Source organism: Periplaneta americana, chromosome 2, assembly GCF_040183065.1.
Source record: "Periplaneta americana isolate PAMFEO1 chromosome 2, P.americana_PAMFEO1_priV1, whole genome shotgun sequence".
In the NCBI taxonomy this organism is placed as follows: domain Eukaryota; kingdom Metazoa; phylum Arthropoda; class Insecta; order Blattodea; family Blattidae; genus Periplaneta; species Periplaneta americana.
In genome coordinates, this window is record NC_091118.1 from 88,491,196 (window position 1) to 88,505,092 (window position 13,897).

Here is a 13,897-nt window from a genome sequence, read left to right on the forward strand (position 1 = left end):
ATACACAAACCAGGGTTGGTATTAATTTGAATTAATGATTTAATCATGATGTAAAAAAATCATTTTCATTTTATTTACATCAGATAATTGTTACTACTTAAATCACAGATTAAAATTATATGCACCTAACATGGTTAAGATGAGAAATTAACTTCCTGAAGAAAAAAATATAAACGTTTTTATATATGACTGTTCTGCTGCTTTTTTAAAACTATTAGCAATATATACGAGTAGCAAACTTGCAAAACTTGACATGCACATTTTTACAAATTACACTTCAGATGCCAAAAACTTGCATGTCTGCAATGAACAAAATATTTTCTATGGTGAAATATATTTTTCTTCCTATAAATTCATATAAAATTTCACCACAGAAAAATCTTTGTTTATTAGAGACATATAATTCTCGCATTTTCTGAAAAAAAAATGGACAGGTTTTGAAAGTTTGCTTTTCATATGTCTTTTCCTAACTCCTAATTAAGGAGCAACAGAACACATGGTACAGGTAGTCAAGTAGAGCCTACTTTCGGAATCACCACCTAATTGAAGCATAGTATGATGCTGACGATTGAAATGAATAGCTGTAGCTCATAACAATATTCAAAGTAAAAGTAGCACAATGCCAAATGGACTACGTATTTATTTTGAAAACACACAATGCTAAGCTCTTCTGATAAATTTACTTGTAAATATTAATCTCTCTAAATAGTTGAATTCTTTTCTAATGAATAACAAACTGAGCATAATATCTTGCCTAAGTCTAAGCTAATAATTATTATCATTAAGTGCAGGTTATTAGTGCTGTAACTCTTCATGTATTAATAATGAGGCCTCTGTGTAAACATAGTAGGCCTAAATTATTTTTGAAGCGATGTTGTTAATTACTTAAAATAACACATTAACAAATTACACAATTATGTTGGAACTAATGCACAAATTAAGTTTAAATGAATTACAAAAGAAGGCAAAAACTCATTTTAATAAATAAATCTTATTTCGACAAAAAATTCTCACTTCAATTTAAAAAATCACTACAGTTTACCAACCCTGACTATTTACTGAAGATATATAAGGATATCTTTGCATTCAGCTTATGCCAACGCCATTGCTTACCTTTTAAGCTGTGCTGCATTACTTGGCACAGGAAACATGAATAACCAGGTCTTCTCATTACTATCCGATTTCTGTCAGTACACTGCAGCACATTCACAGTGTAAAACTCCGTCATTTGTCTTTCTATTAACTGAAACAAACCAGCAGTAGGCTAGTATCATATAGTGCATTAATAACACGACATTTCATAGAACAAATTGAAGGATTGCAGTATAATCGACGTTTGTGAAATATTCCTGGAAGAATTCTATCCACGAGTCTATAAAAATAATAAATATCTCCGGCAATTTAACTCTTTTCATTTTATCAAAATTATTCGAGTAAAGGTACTACTGTTAACTGTAAAGTCAAATTTTCTAAAATATGTCTTTTCGGGAACGACACTTCTTTACTATTACGTTACCAAGCTAGGGTACGCCGCCATCCTTTGGTAACGAAACTGTAAAGAATTAAAACGGGACCAACATATAGTCATATCATATCAGATTCTATCCCACGAATTTTAAGATGTCTGACCAACTTAACTTAGCTATATACAAAAATAAGATGTTCGTTCATACCCAAAGTGTATATTAACTCTGTTAGCTTACCTTTAAAGCTCTTGGCGTAATTGCAGTTAGGCCAAATACACTCTTGTAATTAAACACAGAAGTCAGTTCATCATGTGGTAGTGGTAGAAGAAAGGTAATCACGTTCTGAATTTTATCCCTTAAAACATTAACAGACCTCAGTTTAATAAACGTTTAAGATATGATGGAAGAATTCAGATTAAAATTTAAAAAAATGACGGTGCAGTTAAGCTGCATCTACGCGGTTCAGTTTTTCATGTTCGTACGCACGCAGTCTGGGAAGAATATTGAAAGAATCAAGTTTAAAGCGCATGTTTAATTACGATACCGTACATTAAGATTTTCTATCTACAAGGTACGCCATATTAATATTAAAATACCAATCTTGCAGTCATTCCTAGATCATAGGAGTCATTGCTTGAATGTGTGAAGTTGAAAGAAAAGTTGAACCGTGTAGATGACGTGAAGTCTTGTAATCTCAAACGTATTTCTTTCTTACATTTAACGTTGCGAATTATTTCTTGTTGCAGGAAAGCACCAGTAACTTCTAAATTAACTCGATCTGTTCAAATTTCTTCCTTAAGCAGCCATGTTCGTCAATTCCATAACTTATACAAGATTTAAACAGAATAGGAATGCCAACATCCAACAATTGATCAAATAAGGTTAATAGGCAGTGTTACCAACACATAAATTATATTCCCGTCAGTGAAACACCTGGAAATCCGTCAGAATCCGTCAAAATTAAAAAAGGACCAACACAATATACCTACTTATATATAAATAAAAAAGCAAATTTTAACACAACTTACCAATCTTGATTAAAGTAATAATTCATCCACATCATCTGCCTCTAGTTCTGCATTTGATGTGCTGGGTTGGTCTACGCTGCGTTACGCTGCCATTGTGCCAATTTGGTTGAGAACATCGTCTGGTAGGGTATAGTCATGACAGCATTTTTTTACACGCTTAAGTCCAGCACGCACAGTTAGAATCGAATTCACGATATCGGTTTTAAGTCTATTTCTAAGGGAAGTTTTCACATTGTTGAGCATACTAAATGCTCTCTCCACGTCAGCATTCGACCACGGTAAAACCAAAATCATCATGGCAAAGTCTGAGAGTTCTTGAAATGGATTTTGAGAACTTGCATCCATATGACGCGATCTCATGCCAAAATTCAATTGTGTTGGTAACATTTTGCCATTGAACAGTGGTTAATTTAGACCATTGAAAATCAATTTTTGTTATTACATTTCCAGTTGACCCTAATTCTTTAGCTAATGGGATTATACTCTCTTTAACTACTCTCAAACACTGTTCTGGTGCAATTAAAGACACTTTTTGCAAAACCTGTACATTCCTCGGCAGTCGCCGTTGGAGTTCGTCTGCTAAGCAAAACAGAAAATTTTCGCACCTATTGCGAAACACTTTTTCATTATCAGGGCTGATTTTATTGTCCTTTTTCAAATCAGTTAATAAAATTTCTACTTCATGGCCAAGATAAATATTAGGGGACTTGTATTTTCTAACTTCCACGGTTAACAGATCTCCCCTATAACCAGGCACAACAATTCGTCTAGTAATACCTACAATGAGTAGAATTGAATCTTTAAGAAGCTTCGAAGGATCTGCTGTACTTGACTGGAATGACTTATTGACTTTCTGACATTCTTCTAGATATGGTTTAAGAAATACAAGATAGAGTTTATTGATGACGTCACAGTACATACCAAATAAGAGTTAGCTGTGTAGCACTTATTTTGAAGTCTAGATGTCTCAAAATGTGTCTGTAATTCAAACCACTGATTCAGTATGCGATTGACAGCAACTTCAATCGATAGCCACCTTGTATTTGACTGCTGTACAATTTTAAGGGGATCGGCTTCATCATTTATTGTTTGGAATAAAAACCTATATGTGATCTGTCGAGAAGATGACTTTGAAAATCAAGAATAAGTTTCAGTTATTAAAAATTCAACATTTCTTGGCAACATTTCTGCAGCAGAAGACACAGCTAACTGAACTGAGTGACAAACACATGGAATCAATACGAGATTACTGACTTCCTGCTTCAGTTTCTGATAGACCCCATTGTTAATGCCTACCATTACTGACGCATTGTCGGTCCCCACGCCTCTCATTTGTTTAATGTCCAACCCGTAGTCTGAAAGTAATGACTTTATTGCACTCACAATACAATCTGCATTTCCCTGTTCTAGTTCAACAATTCCAAGAAAAGTGGACACAATTTTATGTTGTTGTTTCGAATAATATATAATGCACACAGCCAGTGGTTTTATGGCAGAAATATCTGTCGATTCGTCAATAAGAAGACTAAAGTGGCCACTATCAATATCGCTCTGAAGTTCTGATTTAAAATGTTGGAAAAGAATATTCCTAATCAAACCACTACACTTTGTGCGGTGAAGTCGTAAAAGAGAAGCATGGTCAGCACCTTTGAAAAATCTCTTGGTAAGCTCGAAAAGATGAATAACAGGCCTTATTGAGCAATGGCAGAGCCTTCTTTAGTTACAAGCCGGGGCCATACGTCGGCAACACTGTAATTATCTGTCACCCGGAGGCTGACCGTACAGTACACGTGTTTGTGCTAATGCCGATTTCCAATGTAAATTAATGTTACAATATAAGTGTGTGTCGATGGAATTATGTTTGCGGTCGTACCAAACGTTAATTGTTGATGTATTATAAACTAAATGCGTGTTGGTGATAAAAAAAAACAAGACAATAAATGAAAATAAAATGGTTGCAGTCTTTGGGAATTTTTACGGTTATGGATGACAAAGTAATTGACTATTCTATTAAATATTGTATAACCACATTTTTATATTCTTATTTGTGATTTGTGTGTATCAGAATTCTAGTCAAATTGTTGGGTCTCGCCTGCTATATCAATAAAGTTACGCCGTTGGTTTTCAAAGTCATTGTAAACAGCTGTTTTGTGATCCCATAAATGTTGCAGTTTTGTTGAAGATTCGGAATGCCTGCTATACGTCAGAACTATCTATAATTTGTACATGCATATAATCACTTTGTTGGTTTGGTCAATGTTACTTATGTCCCGCCCACTATAGAGACATAGGCCAATTTTACACATATTTAGTATAACTTGTTGTTTCTTTGACAGGTTAGGTTTGGTTAGTTTAGGTTTTTGTTATAGCCTACCTTGCATATACGATTATAGCGCAACATTGGCAGTGATAAAAGTGAAATATTCGTTCAGTGGGCGTTGGATACTCTACATTCAACCACTTGGTATTTACAGGATTTAAAGTCCACTGAGTTTACGCTAATTGATACATACATGTACTTAATACATAATGTTGCGTTTTGTTACGTATTATGTTGAAGGGATGTGTTTTCATTTTTTCATAGATTCTTTTACTTGGCTTATCTGTATTTACATCCTCATACTTTTATTATAATAGGAATGTCAATAGTTTCTTCTGTTTACATTTTATTTTAGGCCTATTTGCATAATTCACATTGTTAGCTTGTTTTCTGTAGTTACATTTATTTAAAATTATATTTTGAAAAGTTTATAACAAATAATTTAGCATAGCAGTATTGTTATGGTGACTGGCCAGGTTCAAACTAAAACTGGCTTCCTGGATATCTGAAATATTTATAGAAAAGAACGACATAATCACATGAAATTAAAATGCATATGATATCCTACACCTTTCATGTCAGAGGTGAAACAACATTAAGCGGCAAAACATTGTCAATTTACTAGCCACATAATGGTTAATTGATTAGAATAGGGTATTGCGAAAGTACGTCATTATTTTATTTTTTTTTTTTTTTTGGTACAAGTAACATTTCTTTAAGTATTTATTTATTTTCCCTTGTACCATCAATAAAAAACAAGTATGGTTCTACTTTTTTTCTAATTATAAGTGTAGTTGCTACGACACATAGGCACACAGCACTTTCTAGGCATCTGAAATATTTGTAGAAAAACACGATAGATAATCGCATAAGATAATATTAAAATATATCCTAAACCTTTCACAGATGAAACACCATTAAGTCGCAAAACATTGTCAATTTGCTAGCCACAAATTTGTTAACTGAATGGAACTTAAGAATACTGCGTAGGAACTTACGTCTTTATTGCATTATTGATTTTATTATTTTCGGTGCAAGGAATATCTTTTTTATTTATTTATTTATTTACCTTCGTACTATCAATAAAAACATGTTTTTTTGTAATTATTTTATTTTCGAACCCGTAATAATTTACATCACTACTCTGAATCTTGATCTTACCTTTGTGCATGAAGTAATATTGAAAAAATACGCGTTACGTATAACGAAAGCAATGAGCAAACACAATATCACTCTAAAATCTCCCGCCTCCACTCTTCGTTGCCAAACCTACCCATGCCCCGGCTTGTAACTAAAGAAGGCTGTGGCAATGGTTAATTACAAAAAGTGAAAGAGCAGCCTCAGCAGCTGCACATTCGTACGTATGTTTGACTGGTATAAATTGCAATTTTGACTGGCGCGAAGTTGAAAATGGTTACGATGCTTTTAAATGTTTCTTAGTTCTTCCATGATCGAGTAAATCTGACAATCGCACATTCAGACTGCACTGACAATACTTGCACCGCGCAATACTAGGGTCTCCAGGCACCTCCAACAGCCAATCCTTCACTCTTTCATCACTTAACCACTCTTTTATAAATTTTCTAGTATAGCTCTTATCTTTCTTGTCTGACATGTTAAATCTGTCAATAAAACATTCACAAAGTAACCGTTTCACATTAAAAAATTCCACATTCACAAATCAGTACAGACACTAATAATCGTTTCACCTTAAAAAAATACAATGTAGGTAACGCGATATATAAACAAACGTACACTTACGGGGCACACTACATTCCACTACACAGAACGCACACAGAATAATTACTTACACTTTGTGATGCAATCAGCTCCATCTCAAGATTCTGGACACGTGAGTCACCGATTCGTTTTATTAGAATATGTTTGTTTAATTTTTTAACCAATGCCATGCTATGTGTCCACTTGCTGCAGGCCTGATAAAGACAGCTTCTGTTGGGAGCGAGGTCTTATCTGGGATACACTTTTGTTATGCCGACCTTCCACCTCACATTCCAATACACGGTAGTAATCGTGTCTTGCAGTCGCAGGAAAGTTGCAACGTTCATACTCGGCGTAACCGTCAATCTCTGACTTGATTACGAGGAAATTTGAAACGGAAGATTCCTTAACATGGTACGGTACGGACAGGGCTATTCAAAGAAAAAGTAAGATTCCCCAAAAATTAAACAATTGAAAATGACAGCAGCTAAAAAAGTCAAAAGCCGTCGATGTAAATCGTAATTTCCTCCAGGAAATCCGTCACCCGTCAAAGCCATTTTTTCCCGTCCGCTACGTTGAAATTCCGTCAATTTTGACGGAATTCCCGTCCAGTTGGCAACACTGTTAATAGGTCATACACATTACACAGTAGGCTAATATGGCTACTTTGTCCTCGAATGAAAATGTAAATTGGCTATATAGTAATAGTAATAATAATTCGAATGTTATAAAACTGACACATTCTGTAAATAATGGATATTAATAATATCTGTTTAAAACTGTCATATTGGCAAAACTTATAACCAAAAAACTTTCGAAACCAAAGAGTTTTGTACTAATCAAGCTTTCAGGAAAGCTTGGCTTGATTTGCATAATACACGTCACTGTTCGTTAACAGAAAACCACAATTTAAGTCACACAGAGTTAAGGCTCCCCCAAACAGACGCGATACGGAATGCGTTACGATTTTGCGATAAAATGTTTATTGCCTTCAATGATTGTGTTCACACACACGCGATTGTCGCAATATGCGTTCTTATCGCAGCAAGTAGAACGCGACGATTTTGCGTTCTATACTCCCGGAGATGTAGATCGCGAGAACGCCACGCGTTTATTTTTATGCTGGATTGAAGTGTGTCATTTATGGATTCATCTTCAAAGGAAGAGGAACTTCTCTTTCTTGGATGAGAATCGTCGCAGGCAAAGCAAGCGCAGCTAAGTCCATATATGGTTAAGATAAACATATAAAAAGGTATAAAGTGATGATTTAGCTTTTCTTTGCCAAGAACATGAAATAAATAACAAGTACGCCTACCCGATTATAAACTTTATTATTTTTATTTGCTCTTTTTGTTGCAGGAGGTTGTGAATTCACGAGTTAAATGCCACAAGGGAAGAAAAATATTAATTTTATACCATTGTTCAACAACTAATTAGAGATGAAAAACATTTTTATATATATTTCAGGATGGCAACTCAATGTTTTGACGAGATTCTAGGTAAAGTAGCGGAAGACATAAGGAAGAAGCATATTAATTGGCGTAGCTCTAACCCACCCGAAAAATGACTTGCAATCGCAATAAGATAAGCGAAACACAGTAATGTATGTAAGAAACATATTTAATTTAGCTTAACGACCCAAATCAGTTACCAGTCATAAAAATATTCAAATTTAATACTGACTTTCTATAAAAAGAATAACATATGATGTATACTTCCTGAATTTACAAGAATTAAACACAAAATGAAATTTAATTACATCTGAAACTATGAAAAACAAATTTGTGGAGTGTGAACAGTTTAAATGCTTAGGCCTACATTTTAAACAAAAAATAATGGTGAATTTTAAATACTATTATAGTCACAATAATGCCATGGTATGAAAGAAAAATTTCACAACCTCGAGCGGGAATCGAACCTGCGACTTCCTGTTCTCCGGTCTTCTTTCATACCATGGCATGATTATGCCTATAATAGTATTTAAAATTCATTAATATGTCACATCAACGGACGTGTATACGTCACCAAACATCGTAAGATGAAGATTACAAAAAATAATGAATCAAAAAGTGCAGGTACCGGTAATATAAACATGAAAAATATAAATTCGCCTAATTTAAATCAGCAAAGAACTTCTTTGAAGAAAATTATATTGTTTCACCTTGATCTTCATTGTCGGCGATTTTTTGCTCAAAATAACAATCTCTCATGTTTTTTCCATTTATTTTTCATAGCATCGGCTGAATGTAAAAAAGGTAGGCCTACCAATTATTTATGTTTGATTTTGTCCTATCACAGTGTTAATATGTTTTTCTTCTTCTTTCAGATTTTTAGCGACTGGAGATAGTTTGTACACCAACAGGCCATAGTTTTAGGGTTGGTTTTCAACCATTAGTGCAATTGTGATGGAAGTTTGTGCAGCTATGTGAGAAAAGATGAGATCTGAATTCATGCCAGAGCCTTCACGACCACTATGGGAAAGTTGAGCTCAACGATTTGAAAAAAAAAAATTGGGTTTTCCAAACCATGTTGACGCCATAGATGGGAAACACTTCACCATCAAGTGTCCTGACAGCGCTGAGTCATCTTACTTCACATATTTGAAGAAACATTCCATTGTGCTTTTAGCTGGAAAATTTGCAGCCTACTTCAGTCGAATGGCTTAAAAATGAAACTGCTGTAGACGTAAATCCAGGGTTTAAGCCACAGTCGCTTTGTCACATTTTGCTACTCCACTTCTAAAAAAATAACAAACTTTGAATGTAACCTAAATGTGTAAAAATGCGACAACCACGTTGGAGTTCAGAAACGAAGATGGTAATAGAGAAAATGAAATCAGAGATGTGTATGAACTAATTTGAATTTAAATGAAATGCTAATGGCATCATAGAATGGGCATGTTAAAAAAAAGTATTGAGCAATAGATGTTCAGAAATTGATTTCAAAGTGTTGGTGCAATTCATGTAAGTTAAGTGAACAGTTTCTTCTAATTGATTTTTACAATTCCATGCCATATTGTAAATTGTGAGCGAGCATTTAGTTCCACGAATCTTGTAAAAACTGGAATTAGAAACCGCCTTTCATTAAAAATAGTTAGCACTCTGCCAACCTTGAAGAGCCTACTAGTAAAGAATTTCAATGTTTAGAGTACCCATAAAATAACGAATTTTAATGTCAAGTAAATTCAGTAGTAATTTATTCTAAACATATCTACGTCTAATGATTTACTTACATAAGTATATCTAGACTGTGGTAAGATATTGAAAGTAATAAAACTCCGACAAACAAATTACATAACTTTTTGTTTCCACATACTTTATTAATTTTATATTTCTGCACAATTATTTATAATATTGTACAAGCATTTTGCAATTTGCACAAATATATTTTTTTCATTTGTGCATTTTTGCGACACTTATTTATTTTCTAGCTTAAACCCCTCGTAAGTCTACAAGCCAGTATGACATCAAATTATAAATAAATAATTTCACTTATTGTTTACATCTAACTTTGTAGCTATCTCCTTCCATTCCTTCTCCTTTTCCATGCCACGTATTACGAACTCTATAAAAAATTCCACGTTCGTTTACAAGCAATCCGAAATCGCAATCTGTGAGCACAAGTGATATACACCTGCTGAAGGTAACTGGTCTTCGCACTGTGGCTGGAAAACTAAAATCCGCATATGTAGTCACCCATTACAATAATCTGATTGGCTGGGGACGTTAGAATATCGTATATCGCGGACGCGCCAATTTGGGCACCTCTTCGCGATAGTGCGACATTGCGTTATCGCGAAATCGTAACGCTATCGTAACACATTCCATATCGCGTCTGTTTGGGGAGGCCTTTAGTGTGCACTCAATGTTGGTTGCTTGACGGTTGTCAGCCCACTTTGAGATCTGTGGATATAGAGAGAAAAATTGGATCGGTGTCTGGTAGAGTTCCCGGGTAGCTCAGTTGGGAGAGCGTTGGTACGTTTAACCAAAGGTCCCGGGTTCGATACTCGGCCCCGGAACAATTTTTCCCTCGAAATTATTCAAATCAACTTTACAGGGAGTTATACCTGAAAGCTTGATTTGCATAATAAACGTCACTGTTCGTTAACAGAAAATCACAATTTAAGTCACACAGAGTTAGTGTGCACTCAATGTTGGTTGCTTGACGGTTGTCAGCCCACTTTGAGATCTGTGGATATAGAGGGAAAAATTGGATCGGTGTCTGGTAGAGTTCCCGGGTAGCTCAGTTGGGAGAGCGATGGTACGTTTAACCAAAGGTCCCGGGTTCGATACCCGGCCCCGGAACAATTTTTCCCTCGAAATTATTCAAAGAGTTTTGTACTGCTAATTTTACAAACTCTGTGATCGAAATACAGCCAGCGCTGTCCTGACCACATGCGGCAAACTAAGGAACATCTATGAGCATCCAACATCTATCATTTGAGTTAAACCCCCCTGGTCTGAACCAGGCTTAATGCGTTCTGATGGCTAGCTTGCTGGATTTCGAGGGTAGATTCCTTGCAACGAGTTAGAAAGAGAAGACTATAGAGTGGCCATGTTGTCCTGTACAGCGCTCTTTGCGGTGCCACCGCGAAACACGGCAGATCTGAGCTAAGCGCCCACCTTTGTAAAAATTCGTCTGCTTACAATGTTGTATAACGGAGGTAAGAAGTGCAAAAAATACGAAGAAAAAACATGCCTGTTGTGTGTGCTGCATATAACTGCAATGTCAAAAGGAAAAAGACAACTGATATATCATATTTCATATAAATTTTATGAAGTTAAGTCCATAGCTTTGTTAATTAGCAGCATTTTTTTCATGCATAAATGTGTAACAACGCCCGGCATAAACAAAATAAATGGTTCACTGGTAATGTACTTAAACTAAATACGGATAAAACCAACACAATTCCGTTTCAGACCCAGTGAAAAACAAATAGCAATACAATATTAAAACTGTATTTCGACACCGGCATCCTTTATTTCTGTTCCTTCTGTCCTTACTGCTTATACAAGAAGACGATGAGCTGTAGCTTATAAGAAGTAGGCCTATTTCGAAGACAAATGATTAATCATATAAATGGTTCACTCGTAATAAAGTTAAACTAAATACGGATAAAACAGCTACAATTCCGTTTCAAACCTAGTAATAGCAATCAAATATTAAAATTGTATTTCGACACTCGCATCCAAAATAACGCAAAGCTCTGGGGTAGGTCGTATTGCTGTTAGTATTTTGACTGGAAGGACATGAAAGAACATAATTGAGCACCCACATGCAATAATGGGGTAAGTATGAATATATTTCGTAACTACTTACCCCATTATTGTACGTGGGTGCTCAATTATACACTAATAATTATCTGTGGTGCCACAGCCCTTGAAAGGCTCAGACAGACCAGCCGACTGTTGGCTTCACGTTCACATTTCGATAATAATTATACTTTACTGTAACAAAAAACTGAAAGCGTGTTTTGTCATGTTTCACCCACGCTACAAGCTTGGAGGTAAAGGTTGTTTACTACAGATAGGGCCTACTTTCATTCTATATCTTATGGTATAGTAAATAGTTTTGCAACGTGTAGAGACTGGGAAAACAATTTAATAAAATCATCCGAATTATACTCGTACATTTTATAGGCAATCTTCCAGGTCGCATTTAAAAGAACCTAGGAATATTAACATTTTCTTCAGTATATTTGCTAGGACTTCTCGTCATACTACATGACAATTTTGCTTAGGTTATTCTTTTAAGCATTCCTTCTAGGAATAGCTCATGTGTTTTCAATTTAGCGTACATAAGTTTAGATTAAGTTCCTAGCACGTATTTGACGAAATACTAGGTTTTTCCACTTCAGTTTAACTGATTTATGCAAACGAAATTAAGACAGCTGACGATTCTAATGTCAGTTATCACCACGCCCACTTTGTTTTGGGCGCATAAGTTCATTACCGACGGTCGTTCAATTTTCTTCAAACATGGCGGCGCAATGACCACTCTATTTCTTTCTCTTTCTAACTCGTTGGTTCCTTGCTATTTTTCATGGTTTGCAGGCTGGAAACTAAAGATCATATAATATCACCACTGAAACCTTGTTGCCATGTTCGTTGTTTTCCAACTAAACTTGTTTTTTCTATATCCTCTAGTTTCTAGGAAACAATAATTAAATATCGGGACTTTAGCTGTTTTGCACTTATGGCTTAATTACTTTATTACGACATTTACTACTGTTAATGTAGGACTTTAGTTGTTTTCCACTCACAGTTTAGTTTATTTTTGACCATGAGTGTTGGCAATAGATGAAACTGCAGATGATTTTCCAACAAGAGGAGTAGAATAGAATAGAGGGGCTCAAGAGGCGGATTAGGTGTAATCTGTCAAGAAGCTTCTTTTTACCAGCAGTGGAGCGCCACATGCACAAAAATGGCGGTATTTTCAAACTACGTCCTGCACCGGAAATAGCGGGAATTTCAAAATACTTCTTTGCACATCCCCGTTACATTCATATTAACATGAATGTTTAAAATGTAACCATCCCTATTACAATTCCTTTTTTTTTTTTTTGTTTTTTTTTTTTGTTTTTTTTTTTTGTTTTTTTTTTTTGTTTTAAGATCTTTAGCCAGAAACCTTTTTTTTTTTTTGTTTTAAGATCTTTAGCCAGAAACCTTTTTTTGTAAATTACAATACCATAAGTGTTTTCAGAACGAGATATCTCATGTAGTAGAGGTAGGAATTGGACTGTGAAATTGGAAATGATTTAGACATGAGCAAGCAAATCTGCTATTTCTACTCCTCTTGTTTTCCAATTTGAACTGTGAAAAGAGCCAGCTCCATGTGAACAACTACCATCACCGTAGGCAACACGGGAGCCATCCAGTCAGCACGCAGGCGACCCATCCGCACAGCCACCTTGGAATCCATCACAGAAACACGCACCGTCTGAACCAGGCTTTAGTGGGATGTATGTTTGTGTTCTTGTGTTTGAGTTGTATTCTTCTGTTTTTTTTGTGGTTTTGTTTTGTCTTACGTATTATGTTGTTTATTATGTTGGGGTTGTATCCGTTTTCTTGTATTTGATTGTGTTTAGTTCTTCGTTGTAATCCTGTTGGTTCATTGGTATGTCGAGTTGTCTGTATACCATTGTTCGGAATGCAGCTTGTTTGTGTTGTGTGAGGTGGTTGGATGTGTTGTGTATGTGTTGTTGTTGTTGTCTTCTGTATACTTTGAATGTGTGTTTGTTGTCTACTTTTGTTATTGTGATGTATAGCAATTTGTAATGCTGTAATTGTCACAATTATAAACAGCACACAATCATACACCCTGACATTTTAACACAGCAATAATTAATAAAACTATTAACTAGG